A 6,000-nucleotide genomic window follows, 5' to 3' on the forward strand; every position below is an offset into this window, starting at 1 on the left:
TGTTAACAGCCCTGACCTGAGCGGTAATGAAGGGAGAGTGCACGGCAAAGTGTCCATTATCAGCAGGTCGGGAGCAGTAAATTGGAGCAGTTTGCTTCAATCTTGCTGCAAGTTGAAATAGCTGCAAGTAAGATAGGTGGGGATCAGCAAGAGGCAATTTTATCCTATGATCATTTTTGTCAGATCACATCAGAGTGGCAACTTAGTTCGATGCACGGTTTCAATTAACCAACTCTGGCCGTAATGCTTCCACTGCCAAGGGAAGCTCCTTTCCGAGCCTGGGTTCCTCATTATTTCCTATTCAAGCGCACCTGAGTGCACACAGGTGAGAGAAGCTGTGGTGTTAGGAAGAAGGAAGTGACACGCATGGGTGGCAACCGCTGACAAAACCTCACGTCTGTACGGCAAGCATCATGCTGTCCCAGGCGGCTCTAAATGCTGTTTTGCTTATCCGCCGATGTTCTAACTCATACATCTGTTTTTAATGACCTTCAACTTCGGATTTTAAATATGTTGAATTTGCAAGTTGTTTACTCTTTGACAAAAGAATTCGCGTTTTGGAAGACGGTTTTAGGGAGGGTCAGTCACGTCACAAAATTTTTGTACTTGTGCTAAGTCACAATCACAAGGAAAATGAGTGTGAAGTTGGAGACTGAAGCTTTAACTCTTGAATCACTGAGAAATACTTATTTGACAGCAAAAGTGAATACTTGGTTCAGTAATTCTGCAAAATATACGTATATGTACACTTACAAGGCCACCTCTGTTTTCAACTACTTCCAATGCAGGAGAAATAAGACATACACACACAGGGCTGTAAGAAAAGTAGGGAGTGCCTTAAGAAGGGAAGATCACAGGTAGATAGGGGAAGTCAAGGCCAAAGACAGAAACATTTGAACCAGGTCTTGGTAGATGGTAGGAGATTTCCAGGTGAAATCGGAGAGTGGCTGCATTAGTTTTCAATAGCTGCCTAACAAAATTCCCAGAAATTTTGCTGCTTACATCACCAGTCTATAAGCTCCCAGTTTCTGTGGGTCAGAAAGTGGGTTAGCTGGGCCCTTCGCTCAGGGTCTCACTGGCCTGAAGTCGAGGGGTTACCCAGGGCTGCAGTCCCAGCCGAGGTTTGGTTTCCTCGAGTAAGCTCATGCAGGCTGTTGGCAGAATGCAGCTGCAGTTGTAGGATTTTTCCCAACTCTTTCTGGCTCCCAACTTGGGGTCGTTTGCAACTCCCTGAGGCCATTTGCTATTTCCTGCCATGTGACTCCCTCTGCAACTTAAGTTTGCTCTCTCAGGATCAGCAGGATTGATCTTTCTGATTTTAAGAAGGGCCCAATTCCTGGTAAGCATCTACCTGATTAGATCAGCCCCACCCAGGGGATCTCTGATCAGTAATCTAACCACAGGAATGACATCCCATCATATTCACAGGTTCTGCAAGGTGGGAAGGGAATATACAGGGTATGTATACCAGGAGGTGGAAACCCGGGACCATTTGGCATTGCACTGTAGAAAGAACAACTTTTGAGGAAAAAGGGGAGGGCAGTGGGCAGGAAGCTCTAGGGATGTTGGTGAATTGGTAACGTGTTAGAGTTTTCTCAACCAAATGAAAAAAATGGAGGTGGTTGGGGAATATTGAACTACAAAGTAGTTTTAGATTAAGTTCACGAAGCACCTTAAATTTCAAAGTACGAATTTACCAAAGGTTTTTAAATAGTGGCATAATTACCATCATGACTTTTAGGAAAATGATTCTCGTGCACAAGAAGACTTGAGAGAGAAGGGATTATTTAGTCTCTGTACAAGGACAGACTCTTGAGAGGGCAGGTCTTGCTACCGTTCACTGCCGTAGCCCCAGATAGAACATAGTGGGCATGCATCATACATTTGCCAGATGAATGAATGTGAGCAGAACAGATAGGGAAGGATTGTCAGGGTCTGGGGGAGCAGTATAGAGGGAGGATTTCAGGAGGCAGTGAAGCAAATGGAAAAGAGGAGACATGTTGGAAGGATATTGCAGAACTATAAGCAATGGGCTTTACAACTAGATGTGGAAAAGGAAGAAAAGAGAGATCAAAACTGATGTCAAGATTTATATTATGCATTCATGGGAAACTGTAAAATAATGAAAAAGAATAATTCATATTTAGGCCTGTGCAGATAAAATCAATTGTTTGGCTAAAATTTTCACTTTTAAGGCACGTCTTTGGTGGTGTGTAGACAAATTGCATTCACTGATGGTATATATTTTTCCACTGGCCTATAGTTACTATATTTTCAATATAGTTTTATTGAGAGATAACTGACATATAGCTTTGTATAAATTTAAGGTGTACATTATAATGATTTTACTTATTTATTATGAAATGATTACCACAGTAAGTTTAGTTAACACCCATCTTCTTACATAGTTACAAAAGAAAAGGAAAAAGATTTTTTCCTTGTGATGAGAATTCTTAGGATTTACTCTTTGAATAACTCTTTAGAGTGTACCACCCAGCAGTGATTACTATACTCATCCTGTTATACATTACATCGCCAATACTTATTTTATCCTTGAAAGTTAATCTCTCTGACTACCTTCATCCAGTCCCCCTACTCATACATTCTTGTGATTTGTAACCACAAATGTGATCTCTTTTTCTGAGTAGTTTTTTTTAGAGTCCACATATAAATGAGATCATATAGTATTTGTCTTTCTCTGTCTTATTTCACTTAGTGTAATGTCTTCAAGGTCCATCTATGTTGTTGCAAATACAGGATTTCATTTTTTATGGCCTAATAATATTCCATTGTGTATATAAATACCACCACATCTTTATCCATTCATCTGTCAGTGGACAGTTAGCTTATTTCCATGATTTGGGTACTGGGCTGCAGGGAACATGGGGATGCATGTATCTCTTCAACAGAGTGTTTTTGTTTCCTTCAGATATATTCCCAGAAGTAGAATTGTTGGATCATATGGTATTTCTCTTTTTAATAGTTCTGAGGACTCTCCATACTGCTTTCTATAGTGGTTGTGCCAGTCCACAGTTCCACTAGTAGTTGACAAGGATTCTCTTTTCCCCATATTTTCACCAGTGTTAGCTCTAGATTTTTTGTGATGGCCATTCTAATAGGCAAGGTGATATCTTGTTGTGGTTTTAATTTGCATTTCCCAAATGATTAGTGATATGGAGCACCCTTTCATGTACCTGTTGGCCATTTGTATGTCTTCTTTGGAAAAATATCTATTCAATTTCTTTGCCCATATTTTAATCAGATCATTATTTTTTTTCTATTGAGTTATCTGACTTCTTTATATATTTTGGATATCAGCCCCTCATCAGGCATATAGTTTGCAAATATTTTTCCCATTGCATAGATTGCCTTTTCATTTTGCTGATCATTTGGTTTGCTGTGCACTTGTTTATTTTTTATTTTGCTGCTTGTGCTGTAGGTGGCATATCCAACAAAGCACTGCCAATAAGCTTTTTTTCTATGTTTTCTTCTAGGAGTTTTATGGTTTCTGATCTTAGGTTTGCTTTTAATCCTTTTTGAGTTAATTTTTATGTGAAGTGTAAGAGAGAGATCTAGTTTCATTCTTTTACATGTGACTATCCAATTTTCCTAGCACCACTTATTAAAGAAATTGTCTTTTCTTTGTTGAGTGTTCTTGGCTCCGTTGCCAAATATTTTAAGTCTTTAATTTAAAATATATATTGTATGTATATATATGTATATAAAGAGAAATAATGTTTATCTGTGGCATGTATGTATTTAAAATTCATATCATACATATAAATAATTTGGAAAAATTCATAAATGACAACCAATATTATTGAAGAAATACAAGATAGCTCTCAAGGGAAAAGATTAAAGTAATTGAGCTATTTAGTCATAAAACCTTAGAGTGGAAGTTACCTTAAGTGCTGTCTTACCCAACCTTTTAATCTATGGGTACTTGTACAACACCCTCAGTACATTATCATTCTGTCATTGCTTGGACAATTCTAGAAATCAAGAATCCATAAGATTTTTAGACAGCCCACTTAAATTTTGGACAGCTTTAGTTGTTACTAAATCTTTCACTATGTATCAAAATATTCCTTCTCATGACATAGCTCCATTGCCCATAGCCCGGTCACTGAAGTGGTGCCCGGGGGATCTGACATTCCTCCACATGACAACACTCCAGACCAAGGAAAGCAGTGTGTGTGTGTGTGTGTGTGTGTGTGTGTGTGTATGTGTATGTGTGTGTGTGTGTGAGGACTGCACTCCTGAGAACCTTTCATGTTCACAATTCATGAAAATTGAGACCAATTCTGATAAAGGATGATGGTTATTTTTATTTAATGGCTGACGTGGTATTTCTATGTAGCAATAAAGGAAGCACAATTCACTAGCCCTCTAGCTTTGAACTTTTACAATTCGTGATTAATTTTAATGGTGTAGAGTTGCCTTTGGAGAGTAAGAACTATTTCAAATTCACTTTAAGGGGGAAAGAACTATATTTGAAGAAAATTGTCATATCTCCAAGGTTTCTATTCCTGAATCCCTCAGTATATGGGGACACTATCATTAGTCTATCAAAGGAGTCCATGACACCTCCATTGCTATAGGTGAGAACAGGAAAATTTATTCTCTTGATGGAGTCAAGGACTGTCCTATCCATAGGCTGAGAAGTAGACCAGATGACCCACCAAGGTTCTTTAGCACCGATGATACTCTGACTGGTGTTTCTTAAGCCCAGGTTTCTTAAATGTAATGCTGTGACCACACTTAACTATTTCCAATGGTAGGTATAAGACATCTAACAAAATATAAATTTAAAATGTACATGGACAAGTGCAGTACCATTGCATATTTCAATACATTCATGTGTGTACATAATACATCAGATATCTCAAAGCCATTTATTTGCTTTGTTTAAGCCTTCAACTTTGCATAGGGGCCAACCACAACCACATTTGAAAATACAATTATCTACATATTATAAAATATGTAATCATAGAATGCATACTGTAGTTTTTGGTGTATACACACTTTATGTAATGTTCCTTTTTTTTTTTCTCACACAGCACTTAAGCATAGAGAGAAGTATCAGAAACAAAAAGAAAAACACTTTGCAAAACACTTCACATAAAACTTTCTGTAGTTTTCTTTTAAGAAATGTATGTTCAGATAAAGCTTTAAAGACCAACTAACCCCATCATTTTTCAGTGTTTTTCTTTTGTTTTTCCAAGCAAGTTGCAAAGCCATTGATGTTCAGAAGGACACTTCTCACCTTTGAAAACTTTCTTCTGTTTTTATACACACTGAAAATCCTCAACAGTGGATAGGTTTATGTATAGACACAAACTGATTTATCTGAAAAATTATGATGCAGTAATTGGGCTGAGAGAGAAGTGAATTGTTTCTTAATGTCTATGTCCCTCTCACAGGAAGACAGGAAAAATGGCCATGAAATTGTGCCTCTAACACAAAAACTCTCCATGTCAAAATGTTACATTATTGAAATGATTATTTAAATTTTTCAACCCAATAGCATGTAGAAAATGAGAGTACTGGGGTCAAGAAGAAATGTGCTTAAGACCTCCTAGTAGCTGAAGTTTCCTTGGTTCTCAACGGTTACTCCCCTGATAGAAGGTTAAATAGTAGGTTAGGATCTTCAGAGTCTATACAAATAATTAGTAAGCTGTGAGGCACCTCCTTCCATCCTCAATAGTTAGCTTTGATCTGGATTCTCTCTGGCTCCCTAACCAAGTACAAAGCTGAGAAAATAGTGTTATTATACTGGCCTCAGGTATAATGAACTGAAGGTCATCATACACTGACATTATGATAAGATATGAAAATTTTGTGTAAAAAAATGGAGTTTTTGAGGTATGGACACACAGCTTTCAAAATAGGATATCAAGGACAGAAACTATAAAGGAAAAAAACAGATAGGTTTCACTTCCTAAAATTTATAAGCTATGGTAAATAGTTAAAAGGCCAAAGAGTTGGATTATGAGTTTT

The sequence above is a fragment of the Manis pentadactyla genome, chromosome 7 (assembly GCF_030020395.1).
Source record: "Manis pentadactyla isolate mManPen7 chromosome 7, mManPen7.hap1, whole genome shotgun sequence".
Lineage (NCBI taxonomy): Eukaryota > Metazoa > Chordata > Mammalia > Pholidota > Manidae > Manis > Manis pentadactyla.